At 31.1% G+C, this 13,319-nt stretch overlaps 1 protein-coding gene across 1 annotated transcript in view; it reads left to right on the top strand.

Annotated features, from left to right (window-relative positions):
- Nucleotides 1–13,319, top strand: part of LOC139488487 (serine/threonine-protein kinase SBK1-like) — a 76,543-nt gene that overhangs the window by 56,985 nt on the left and 6,239 nt on the right. The window contains exon 2 of the mRNA XM_071274163.1: nucleotides 2,981–3,108. The gene's annotated coding sequence lies outside the window, so the exon portion shown is untranslated. The remainder of the gene's footprint in view (nucleotides 1–2,980; nucleotides 3,109–13,319) is intronic.

Genomic DNA, 13,319 nt, shown 5'->3' with positions numbered 1-13,319 from the left:
AAAGTTTGAAATGCTTTATTGCATTAGCAAAGTAACGTTCGTATGATTTATATATACTTGAACTTCAAGCTTAATGTTTCAAGATATATAGTGTGGTGTATAATAGCAATTGCTGTCAGTATTTTTATATAATTGGCACGAAGTATAACTAGGTTAGTTTGATAGATAAAAAACGTAAACAAGTTTATTGAGTAACATATGTTCTTGATCATCGAAACATGAAGGAACCCTCTAAGAGGGTATTGTTCCATTTTTTTCACATCTTTAAAGATAAGTTAAACCAGCGTTTCCTGAAATCCGTATAGATTAGCATAAATTTTCATTTTGTACATTTTGTACGATATAATTGTAAATCAGGCAAATATCTCATCGATATATATGTCATAACGACGATAGAGGAGTTTTTTTTTATTTCATTAATTAGCCCAAGTCAGTAAAATCCCAATCTTATAAATTTATGTAACAAGTTGTTTGTCTGATACATATACCTCCCATTGAAACAAAACATACAATTTGAAGTGTACATTTGTCTTGTTAGACTATAAAGCTGTCCAATCTCGTTTCTTTTTTTTTATAGAAGTTTGGTACAAGATTAAGGTCACAATTTCTATTAAAGATCTTTTTTTTTTTAATTTCAAAACATTGCGTTACACAACCTGGTCTCTATCCATCGCTTATGTTGTGATTTCGAATCCCGAACGTGCCAGGTGCGTTCTATTCCGCCTCAATTGTCTATAGGATTCTCTACGGCCACCATGGCTTTCTCTACCAAAAACAAATTCTGACCGCCATGTTATAGCCAATAGTGCTAACAGTGGCGTTAATCAACAATCAATTAAATAACCCTGATCGATGATAGAGTTAATGAGGCACTTCGAGCCCTGCTTCAAACTAACCTCTTTCAAATGTTCAAAAGTTTGTTTTAACTTTATGAGCATTATTTTAAGTCTTTAAGTTTTTTAAAAGATTGAAATATTTCATTAACCATTTACCGTTCGTATGATTTATATATACTTGTACTCTAAGCTTAATGCTTCAAAAGATATATTGTGGTGTATGATAGCAATTGCTGTCAGTATTTTCATATGATTTGCACGAATTCGGTTAATTTGATAAAAACGTAAACATGTTGATTGAGTAACATTATGTTCTTGATCAACTAAACATGATAGAATCTTCTAAGATCGTATTGTTCCAATTTATTTCATATCTTTTTATAAGTTAAAAAAAATCAGCCTTTCCTTAAATCTATATAGGTTTGCATAATTTGCATTGTACATACATTTTATACGTGATAATTGTAATTCAGGCCACCTTTTTAATGATATATATATGTTTTAACGACGATAAAAAGTGGTTTCCTCCATTAATTTGACCAAGCAAAATCTCAATCGTATGGAATTTACGAAACACGTTGTTTTTTTCTTATACATGTGGTTTCTCTGGGAACTAAACTTACAATTTACAGTGTGTCTTTGTCTTGTTAGACGACTGGCAAAAGTTTTGGTGAAATTTTAAACGACAAATACAATATTTCTTATTTGAGTTTTCAAATATTCTACAATATTATATGAATATTCAAGAACAATATATCATGATCGAGCTTAAGTCCCCCCAAAAAAGTACGCAAATCACTATTCTAAATAACAATACGGGATAGGACGGATACCATCATGGAATAAAAAAAAACGGAAAAAGAACAAGTGAATAACAGAAATGGAGAAAACTTAATAAAGCAACCCGATACCCTCTAAAACCCGTGGGCGAACCATAAAGTTCATATAATTTCATGTAAATTTAATGCCTCGAGCTATTTTCCGCTTTAATAAATCAATTCAAAATACCGTAATGATTTATTCCAACGCACAATTTCTACCCTTCTAAATAGAACCGACAAAACAATGTTCGTGATTATTTTATGTATTTCTTGAATAGATAATGACAGAAAATACGTAGGCATCTAATTATTTCAAATTAGCAGCATTATGAATGAATTATATAACTCATTATTCTGAAGTAGGAATACTCAAGAGACATGTTTCATGAATGTGTTGTAATAAGTATAGCAACTGCATGCATTCCATTACATAATGAGATTCTGAGTGAAATACGTTTTATAAAAAAGTATGTTAATTAACATCTTAAAGGAAGAATATATTTTAAAAACTCATATTGTTTGAATATTGCAAAAAAAACTGCTAATAATTGATGACACTTTTTCATTTGAACTGCGATATTTGAGGTTAATTGCTATTCATTTGATAATTTTGGTTAGGATGTTTTGTCTTCAAATTTACATCTGTTCTGGGTAATATTATCGGAACAGGGACGGTTCATTCTACTGCTTTGGTTGCGTTCGAATTTCCTAATCGGTAGTTTTCTATGTAGTTTTGGAACTATTATTTGTTTGTCGTCTTTTGGACATGGTAATGTTAGTCAGTATTACACTTATCGTTTTAATTGGTCTCAAAGTTTGATATCACCTTTCGCATTATCTTTACATTTTTTTATGACAGAAAAGAGCATGATACCAATGGGACATTCAAACTTGAAAGTCGAAAATAAACTAACATCGCCATGGCTAAACAAAAGAAAGGACCGACAAATAAACAACAGTACACTAAACACATCATAAAAAATGAAGACCGAGCAACACGATCCTCACCAACAACTGGGATATCCTCAGATGTCCGAAAGGGTAAACAGACATGACATTCTCTTACTATTAAACAAATCATTCAAATGTTGTTTTTTTGTCTATCATATTTTTTTTTTTTTTTAAGAAATAAAACATTGTTTAGCAGATGATGCAACAAAGCATATGGTCAATCCTTTCAAGGGAAACACGGGTCTTGTTAAACAGAAATGAGGTCTTATATGAAACATTAGGTTATATGCATGACTTTTTGTGAACATGGTTAACATCCAAATAATTTATTGTTTTTTTTTCTTTTTTAATCATGTCTTTCTTTATTTTCAGATGTACGTAATGTCAGTGAAGATTTGATCAAACTATGCTGTTTTTTTAAGATAGAGACTATAAAAGAACTTTAAAACATTCGAAAGAATTTATACAGCCACGGTATAACCGTCAACTAGTAATCTATGGTAAGTTGAATTTATAAACATGTTATTAACTACCGAGTAAACAAACGTGTACCATTAAATAACAATACTGAAAACGTACGCTCGAGATTAAATCTTAAAGGGGGATAAAATCAAAACACTTCTTCTGATGCAATAAATTCAACACATTCTAGGTTTCCCCAAGTATTTCTCTTTCAAATAGACAAGCTGAAAACAAAAATGAATATGTAACATAAAATAAATTGCATATTTTTGAATACTAATAACAAATTTTAGGGAAGGAAAATTCATACTTCATGTTTAACCCCGCCACATTATTTATGTATGTGCCTGTCCAAAGTCAGGATCCTTTAATTCAGTGGTTGTCGTTTGTTTATGTGCTACATATTTGTTTTTCGTTCATTTTTTTTTATATAAATTAGTTTTCTCGTTTGAATTGTTTTACATTTTCATACCGGGGCCTCTTATAGCTGACTATGCGGTATGGGCTTTGCTCATTGTTGAAGGCCGTACGGTGACCTATAGTTGTTAATGTCTGTGTCATTTTGGTCTCTTGTGGACAGTTGTCTCATTGGCAATCATACCTCATCTTCTTTTTTTTTTTATATTCGATTGAAACAAATCGACATCTAAAAATAATATAAAGATGCTGCAAATTATTTGATTAACAACCTGTTGTACATTGTATATGTGTTGATAAACGTGTTTGTGCCAGCAAGTCGGCATTCTAATTGGAACAAAATAAGCTAATGTCAACTTGTTTCTTTGTTGGTAAGAGGTGTACAGGGGGTTATCAAGAAACATGAAAGAGTCTAATATTTCATTGATTTTATGCATTACTCTGTGCAAATGATGCATTTTCACCGAATTATTAAATGTTGGTTAATAGATCAATGGTGTTTACTTCATTTAGGATAACTAGTAAGATAAAGCAAATCAGAAGTATATAGTTTGATCTGCTTTACACTAAGAATTCACCTAATAATTTACATTTGTGGTAAGTGGAAACTTAACTTCACGAAATAGAGATGACTTCGGATCTTCTAATATGAACTTTGTTATTTGATTTTGCCATGTGATTATGGACTTCCCGAATTGATTTTCCTCTATTAAGTTCAGTATTTTTGTGATTTTACTTTTTCCAATGTTAATGATGCAACTTTCAAGCAAAACATATCATTTCCCAAATAAAAAAATATATGACATATTAACAGGTCAAATGTACTATGAATATCCATACCAAAATTCACACCAGTAGACAGTTCTGGTTTGCAGCTAGATGAAATATGTTTGTTCATGGTGTAAATATGCTGTCTCGTTGGAGTTTCTGTTAATCATAACTTTTTTGTATGTCATAAGTTATTATTTGCTGCTTTTATAACAAGTAATATATATAAAAAAAAGATGATTAATATGATAACTAATTACATGTGTTACAGATACAATTAACTGGAGCTTTTATGTTTCACATTAATGGTGTTTTAAACTAATTTCAAAGTTCACGATAAAGAACATTAGGAAAATTACTGCAGACGCATTAATTATTTTTTGATAAATATTATAGTGATATTGAAATTAGATGCAATTGCCAAAAAATAAAAGAAGTCAGAGATAGTAAAAGAAAATGGAAAGGTATGGTATAAAACAAATACGTCAAATTTGACAACGATTCGTCAATTGTCCACTAAAAAATAAAAACTGGTTACAAATGTAGGTGTTGTAGAAGGCTCCTGCATGCGTCAATTGCAAATTACCGTCATATGATTAAGTGAAGTTAAATCTATTAGTTTTTTTTTAATAACAAAAATGACAAAAATATAAAAGTGATGATTGTAAAGTATAAAAGGAAAGAGACTTCACGTATGCATACTGGTTACCTCGAACTTCCCACCAGTCTTATTGATATGACGTAAATCTAATTACCTTTGTGGCTAAAATCGTGATAGGCACCTGATTATGTCGATATTTGATTTGAATTAATATATTTTTGAGTTATCGACACCTGATTAGTATGATGATTGTTTTGATTTGATGGTTTTTTTAGAGATCTTTCTGGCTATTTTGTTTACGTAATAAAACTGTTAGGTTGCTGCCATATTTGATGTTGTAATACAATATGCTTATAGGCTCTGTGATCATAACAAAATTTTATGTTAAGAAATCAGGCATGTTACTAATGTCTTTTGAAAAAAAACATGTAACCGTTAATACGATTATGTTGATTTTTCTTGTATTTGTTTATTTACTGTATAAACCACACACAGTACAGTAGACATTCGCAGAAATTCGTCCTTCACCTCAAATAAATATAAAGAAAATTTGCAATGGATTCCAACTAGATATAAATGCAACTTTTAGAATTTATCAATACATAAAATCTCGAGATAAAGTTAATAGAATTCAGTTGGTGCCATGAAATGTGTCTGGAATACTATGATTCTCAAAACTGTAGTTATATATCTATTTTATCAAAACCACTATCAAGATTTTTTCGTCTTTTTAATATTGCATTTGTCTATAATAATCCACTGGGTTTATAATATAAAAGAAGTATATATTAAGCTAAACTATCTTACGTCCACCTATGCCTATGAAACAAATAGATCGATTGGTTAATTGTTGGTGTTTTAACGCCACTTTAAAGCGCCAATTTCGGGCTATTTCGTGGCCGTCTGTTTTATGGGTGGAGGAAGCCGCAGTGCCCGGAGAAAACCACCGACCTTCGATAGGAAAACTGACACTCCTTGTCAACTAAGATTGGAGTGGATTGCACCTACACGAGGGAGTTTGAATTCACAACCTCAGTGTTGACTGGCTAGTGATTACAGTAGTAGAACTACTTGGAGCACTTGACCACCGAGGCCACTAAAACAAATAGAAATTAAGTCTGGAAACATTAAGAATACAAGTATCAAAATGAGCATCAGTACCATCCTCCGAAGAAGCATGTAGTTACAAATGTCAACACCAAATACATGATTGATTATTTGATTAAGTATTTTCTTAATGGTCCGTGGCAAGTATTTCATGCAGATACATTTTGAAAACTAGTTAACTGTATATGAAATAGGTAGTTTCTATAAAGTGCGTCAACTCGAAAAATTACTTGATATTTATAAAACCACTTGAAAAGGAAGAAATGTTGAACAGGGACAGAACATTTGGTTTGCATCAGGCTAACTTCGACCCCCTAAAATAGATGATTATGCCATAGGGCACTTTGTAGCATTTACACATGCCAGTATCGATATAACAGTTACTGCATAAATAATATAGCTGAACTCGTCTTTCGTCTGGTATCCTTCCGGCTGTGCCCAACAGTCAATGACATCAATTTCTTTTCATTTTGTGGTACGTACATTGAGATTTTCCATAGTCCTTTATATTCTGAAAAGGGCAATTTAAATATAGGTTCAATTTCAATAACCAATTGAATCCAAGTACCGTTTCTAGAAACTAATGTCCATCACCGAATTTATTTTTCAGAAATTCAATATAGATTCTAACAGGCTTCAAAACTACATGGCATATATAGGTCATTTTCCCTAAGTTAATGCCTGTTTCAAACTTGATTTTTTATTCAATAACTACAGATTTTTGCTTTTGCCCAAAAATCGATCTTATTTTTTACATACGGAAAGTGATATTTTGAGAAATGTCCGATTAATATATCAAGACCGGTGTCAAATAAATTTAGTCTACATGAGTCATGATCAGATTTTATTAATCACATCAGCCAAAGTGTGTCCGTGTAAGAGGTCTGAAAAATGTTTTACTACTTAACTTTGGCATTTTATCTTTAGGTTGATTTGTAGAAGTATATATATTTATTGTTGAATGTAAAAATTCGGAAGAAGTTAGACACGAAAATGTAGACAAATATTTGTTGGATACAATTATAGTTAAACTGTTAACAGACACTATCATTTAAAATAATAAAGGACTTCGGCGTGAGCAATTTTTTCATATACTTGAAACATTTTTGCACTATGCATTGTTGGTATTTTAGTGTTTTCGTGTTATCTTTTATAAAAATTTATTGGAAAAACGCGAAACAAGATTTAAATGCATACAAACTAGAAAAATGTAATCAAAAACAAATATGCACAATAATTTCAAGACAATATTCTTGTTCATATTTAAACAAGAAATATTATTGAAGGAAATGCAAACTTGCGCCCACATCAATAAATCATTCTTCAAATTGGTTCACCAAAATGCGGAGGTGTCTTTATCTGAAATCTTATTGAAACCAAAATTCCTTACAGAGAAAAATTGTGTCAAGTTTGAAAAGGGCAAGATCTGAAGAAAAATCAATTTTTGAACAACGCTAAACCATAACATAGAAAGATTGGATAATTCATTCTGTCTTTCTTACAATGTGGGTCGTAATGTCACTCAGATTACAAGGAAGCTGTCTTAGTAATAACTGGAGTTGACAATTCAGAGATCTTTTTTATGCAAATATGGCGATGATACAGTGTAGACTAGTTATGTCGGTTTTAATGCTGACAAGTTGAAGTTTCTATAGAGATAAATCATAATAAAAGTTCTACTTTGTTTTGGAATGAAATAGTATAATTGTTTTGATATTTTTTTTTTTAAATTTACTGTCTTTAAATTGTAAAATTATTGGAAACGCTATGGGTTTTCTATCCACAGGGCATAGATTGTGCTAATCGTTTTTGGTACAACCTTTCGGAATTTTTGGTTCTTAATGCTCTTCAACTTCGTATTCAACCAACTGTTTTGATTGTATCGCCACTTTATAGTCTATGTTGGAAAACCGCGTCTGGCATTCCAAATTATAAGATTTGTGTCAAAAATGCGTTTTTAAAGTGATTAAATAGCCTGAAATTCAGTGGCTGCCGTTTGTTGCTGTATAGCATATTGGTTTGTCGTTTATTGAGTTGAAAGTAAATTAGACCGTTATTTTTCTCGTTTGAATTGTTTATATTTGTCATTTCGGAGTCTTTTATAGCCTACTTACTATGCGCAATACTTTTCTCTCATTTTTTAAGGACATACGGTGAAATATAGTAGTAACTTCTACAGCATTTGGTTTTAAAAATATCAAAATTTCGTATACTCTTAACAAATAGGCACATAAGTCATATTTTTAAAATCAGCTTCTTTCGTTTTAAAATGATAACAACATCATATCACTGAAAAATTTAGATTTCTCCCTTCGGATTTCTTGTTTTTAGAATTTGGTTAAAGATAAGCAATATAAATAATATGAAGAGTCGACGATGCTGACCTTCATTTAAACACTTTTATCTCAGAAATCGTAAGATATGTCAAACCTGATGAGAAGTGTGGGCAAGATATTACATTAGTTATCGAAGAAAATAACATCTTCTTTTTTATATTTACTGCAGGGTTTGTTAATTTTGCGTAAATGTGGTTACAGTAGAATGTGTCCACGTGTCTCTATTGTATGTCCTTATATTTTTACAGTTATGTTTTTTTTTGCTAGTGAGATACATTAGGTCATTAGCTTGAATTGTGTTACATTTGTCATTTCGGGCCTTGACTAGCTTACTATGCGGTAAGGGCTTTACTGTTTGTTAAATGCCGTACTGTGACCTATAGTTATTTTCTGTGTCATTTTGGTCTCTTAAGAAGAGATGTCTCATTGGCAGTCATACCACAACTGTTCATTTTTAATCTATAAGTTTGAATGTTCCTCTGGTATTTTTCTCCCCTCTTTTCTAATATTTCTACATCGAATCATTTTAAATCTGGTTAACCTTTGATATACTGCTATAAACCACCTACACTCCTCAGTGTAAGAATTGGATTTACAAGCTTACAAATTTATAGTCGAGCTCCCGCAAATCTTAAACCTATGTAACAAGATTTCTACATTAAATGATTTATACTGTCTGAAAACACAATAACAATATAACACGTTAGGCTTCCAGCCTCGAGACTAATGATGCCAAATACAGTATATTGGCCTGACATTTTTCATAAATTAGAAGGCTGGACACTTTGCAGCTTGTATTGCAATTATGAATTAAGCTTCACGACTTGGAGACTCACACTGATGTCTGCCTAATAACTTTGATAGTGTGGCTTAAAGTTGTCAGTTTTAAAACAAAAATTGTAAAAATGTTTCAGTTAGTTAAAAGACATTGCGATATATGGTTTAGAGCTTTACCGAAGTAAATTGAAATAACACTTGATAAATTGTGTTCTTCTGAAACGCTTATCTTTATTTTCTTAGAATAAACGAATGCGTGAGCAGTTAAAAGGGGCCTTTAATAGTTATCAAAGGTACCAGGATTATAATTTAGTACGCCAGACGCGCGTTTCGTCTACATAAGACTCTTTAAAATACGTTTTTAGATTTGACACATACAGTATTTTTTTACATTTCAATTCCTGTCTTTGTTTGGAAACTTACCCAATTTAAGACCTCATCGTACATTTCCAACAATCCTTCCTCAGGTCAGTAGAAAAAAATACTGCAATCAGGGAAGTAAAATGAAAATTTTTGATCCTGCTTCTATAGGATGTTTTTCAAAATATCTCGTATGAGGTAAAAAAAGATTAAGGATGGTTGGTCAACTTTAACTAAAACGAACCAATTGTATCTAACGATAAACTATGAGAACGACAGCAGCATACCGTAAACAATTACAGAATGAACTGTCTGGAACTAGTAATGGTTGCATAACACAATTTATCTATTATACCTTCACAAAGAACGAACTATTTTCATCATGGTATTAATAGAGACAATTATGGATTATATCACTGGTTGCTTATTTGCTCGACTTTGAATCAGAGCTTTATATTCCTCCTGGTAACTGGAGACTTTCCTTATATATTTAATAGCTTCCTTTATTTTTAATATCGTTTGAACAAAAGGGGCCAATTAAATTGGTTTTTATGTTTCTATTGAAATTTATTTACGACACTTATCTATGATGGCTATTGTATCAAAGGACTCTTGTAGTAGGAGTTAAAGTTATAAATAGGTTTTCAAGGGAAATAGATTTTAAATGTTAGATTTCGAACAATAAGTTAGAATAACACCTTGTAAATTAATTGGTGTGATGTTATTGGATAGACAAAATTCAAAACTATTTTTGTGTAAATATAATTAAATATATGGATTGAAAATAACTCTTTTGAAGAAATATGTCAAGGTTACTTGGCTTATATTCTATAATCGTCTTTATTATTATTTTGTAAATAACTCAGTTGAAAAACATGTCAAGGTGATCATAATTATAATGATTTTAGTAAACATTTGTTTTTGATATAGAGCACTTCCTATGATTCTCTATTATCGACGCTGTCGAAACGATAACATGATCCATCAAAATGTGTGTTTTGCGATAAATTAAAAATGATCATGTGCATTGCAAAATTGTATTTCAATTGTATTTAATTTTTTAGATCTTCAGAATTTGTTATATTTTACATCTTATAACATCGGTTTAGTATACCACGTGAAATTAAAAAAAAAAAAATGTACTCCAATTAATTTCTGCGATTTTCAAGAAAAGAAAAATAATGCGAATATAAATCTTTGTGAATACACGTAAAACATGCATCTTTCCTTATTTAACTAGTACATAAAAGTTTCAGAATCGCGAAATTAAATTTCTGCGAAAAGAGCAAGTAAAATTTTATGCTAAACGCGAAAATATGTTGTTTATTGTATTTTACTGTAGTCTATAGAATGGAGATATGTATCTGCTATCGTTCTTAATACGGATTTTGTGGAACATTGGTATCTAACATAAAATACATGTACAAAAGAGGGACGAAAGATACCAAAGGGACAGTCAAACTCATAAATCTAAAACAAACTGACAACGCCATGGCTAAAAATGAAAAAGACAAACAAACAACAGCACACACGACACAACATAGAAAACTAAAGAATAAACAACACGAACCCCACCAAAAAACTAGGGGTGGTCTCAGGTGCTCCGGAAGGGTAAGCAGATCCTGCTCCACAATTTAAAAGTTAATTATTATATCAAAGGAAAGGACAACTTTTGTGAACGGTGTTTGTGTATAAGAGGGATTCATAAATTGGCTGCGAGTTCCCCATTCGTTCGTGAGGTATGGCCTGCTTGAAATAGATATTTTTTCATGCTTTGACTTGCACTAATATTATTGATTTTTTTTCCGAACAGATTTGTACTTGTATGAAAGTTCTACAATTCGGATATAACATATATCGATATAAAAATATTGTAAAAGTCTTTTATGCCTATCTGTCACCATGTTGCACTTTAAGGAATGTTGTGTCTACGGGAGACTTTCAGTGGTCTGTTTTAAAACTCTGTATCATTAACTGGGGATTATTTTGACCTTGACATGGTCCATAAAGACACTCTCATTCATTTGAAATCCATTTGTTGACTTCTATTTTATTACTATTGATATTCTAGTATTTTTTTATTAAAATAAAATAAAGTCTACGCAGGGATTTTCATTCTGAGACGTTTGTTATGCGTAGCCAATAATTTAATAATGATTAACTTTAACATTTTTATGACTTTATCAGATATCTAATTGATTTATCTTGCATCTTAGTATACATACCTTACTTTGACCTTTAATATTTACTTTTAAATATTGTGACTTGGATGGAGAGTTGTCTCATTGGCACTCATACCAGATCTTCTTATACCTAAGGCCATGCTAAATAATAATTGTTCTCATTTACACTATTAATCACAGTGGTGCTCCCAATAAAAGGATGTTTAAACGTAGCATGCATAGTACATACAAACTTAGAAAAGAATAATCCTTCCCAAAGTCATGTGTTAAGAAATGTGTTTTATATAAGTATGATATAGTATGGATTTGGGAACTGCGTGTTTTAAAAAAATTTGCAGACATTGTTAATTTATATTGGAAAATTTGAAACGGCAAGTTTGAAAAGACAAATCTCTTAATGAACTTCTGCAAGATATTTTAGCATCTTCGTCTACATCAGAAGAATAAACAGCTGCTAATTATCGCAAAATATGAAAATATAAAAAAAAATGAATCCGGAAAATACGCTTTATTTTTCCGGCATATTCAATATATAGATACACATAATGCTTTTTAAAAATAAACAACTATGGAAATTCAAAAGCATATAAGCATATTTTCAATCTTTGTACGTATTGCGAATATTATCAGATTATGAAGCATACAAATGTTATTTAAAACTTGGTAAAAAAAGTTTAAATAATGAAATGATAACCTAAAATAGAAAACTTGAAAGTTTGAAATATTTGATGAAGAGCTTGAGCCAGATGTGATCATTGTTCCTCAAATGAAAAGTGGAGGCATCTGAAAAGAATTACTTTGGAACTGAGAGAAATGATTTAATATTGTATTTCATAATACTGTTGAGGATCATATCTAATCTTGAAGTTCTTGTCATGAACTGAATTCGTGTAAAACACATGTTACACCTTGTATACATAATGTGTTATATGATTTTAAGTAGAAATGTATGTTTTGCTACTCAATAGTCGAATAATTTTGTTACAATAGAAAGTAAGAACGAGACAAGTAAAAACCATCAGTCGAAAAAAAAGACGGACAAAAGCTTTGTTAAAATACATGCAATAAAGTTTGAGAAGAATATTCAACGCTTCATAATACAACATATATATAAATATATATATATGTAACATTCAAGATGTGCGACCGAATGCTACCCCCACCTTTTCCCCTGATAAAAATACCAAAAAACCGGAAAGGACTATGGGGCATCGGAAGGGCCAGTAAAAATTATGTTATCAGTTAAAGGGTTGACAATTAGGACTTTTACTTTCTGTTTAAAAAAGGATAAAATCCATGATTTCCTTATTTCTAAAAGTGGAAAGTAAATCAGCTCGATCGTGTCCGCCTTAGCGTAGATTATAGAAATGCGTGGGACCGAGTTGAAGGGAAAAAGGGGAAATATCACTGCGGGTCATATATGTTTCATGATTTGTTAACAGCCAGTGGTCAAAATAGGAAAGTCAAATTACCATCTTGAAATGAGCAAAGATATAAAACTATCTTATCGTCTTATCGGGGCCTTTTATAGCTGACTATGCGGTATGGGCTTTGCTCATTGTTGGAGGCCGTACGGTGACCTATAGTTGTTAATGTCTGTGTCATTTTGGTCTTTTGTGGATAGTTGTCTCATTGGCAATCATACCACATCTTCTTTTTTTATAGGTTTCGGTGCTTCAAACGACTTAACTGATTAACCT

This window comes from Mytilus edulis, chromosome 9 (assembly GCF_963676685.1).
Source record: "Mytilus edulis chromosome 9, xbMytEdul2.2, whole genome shotgun sequence".
Classification (NCBI taxonomy): domain Eukaryota; kingdom Metazoa; phylum Mollusca; class Bivalvia; order Mytilida; family Mytilidae; genus Mytilus; species Mytilus edulis.
The sequence above is the reverse complement of the archived record's forward strand: the minus strand, read 5'-3'. Positions and strand labels throughout refer to the sequence as shown.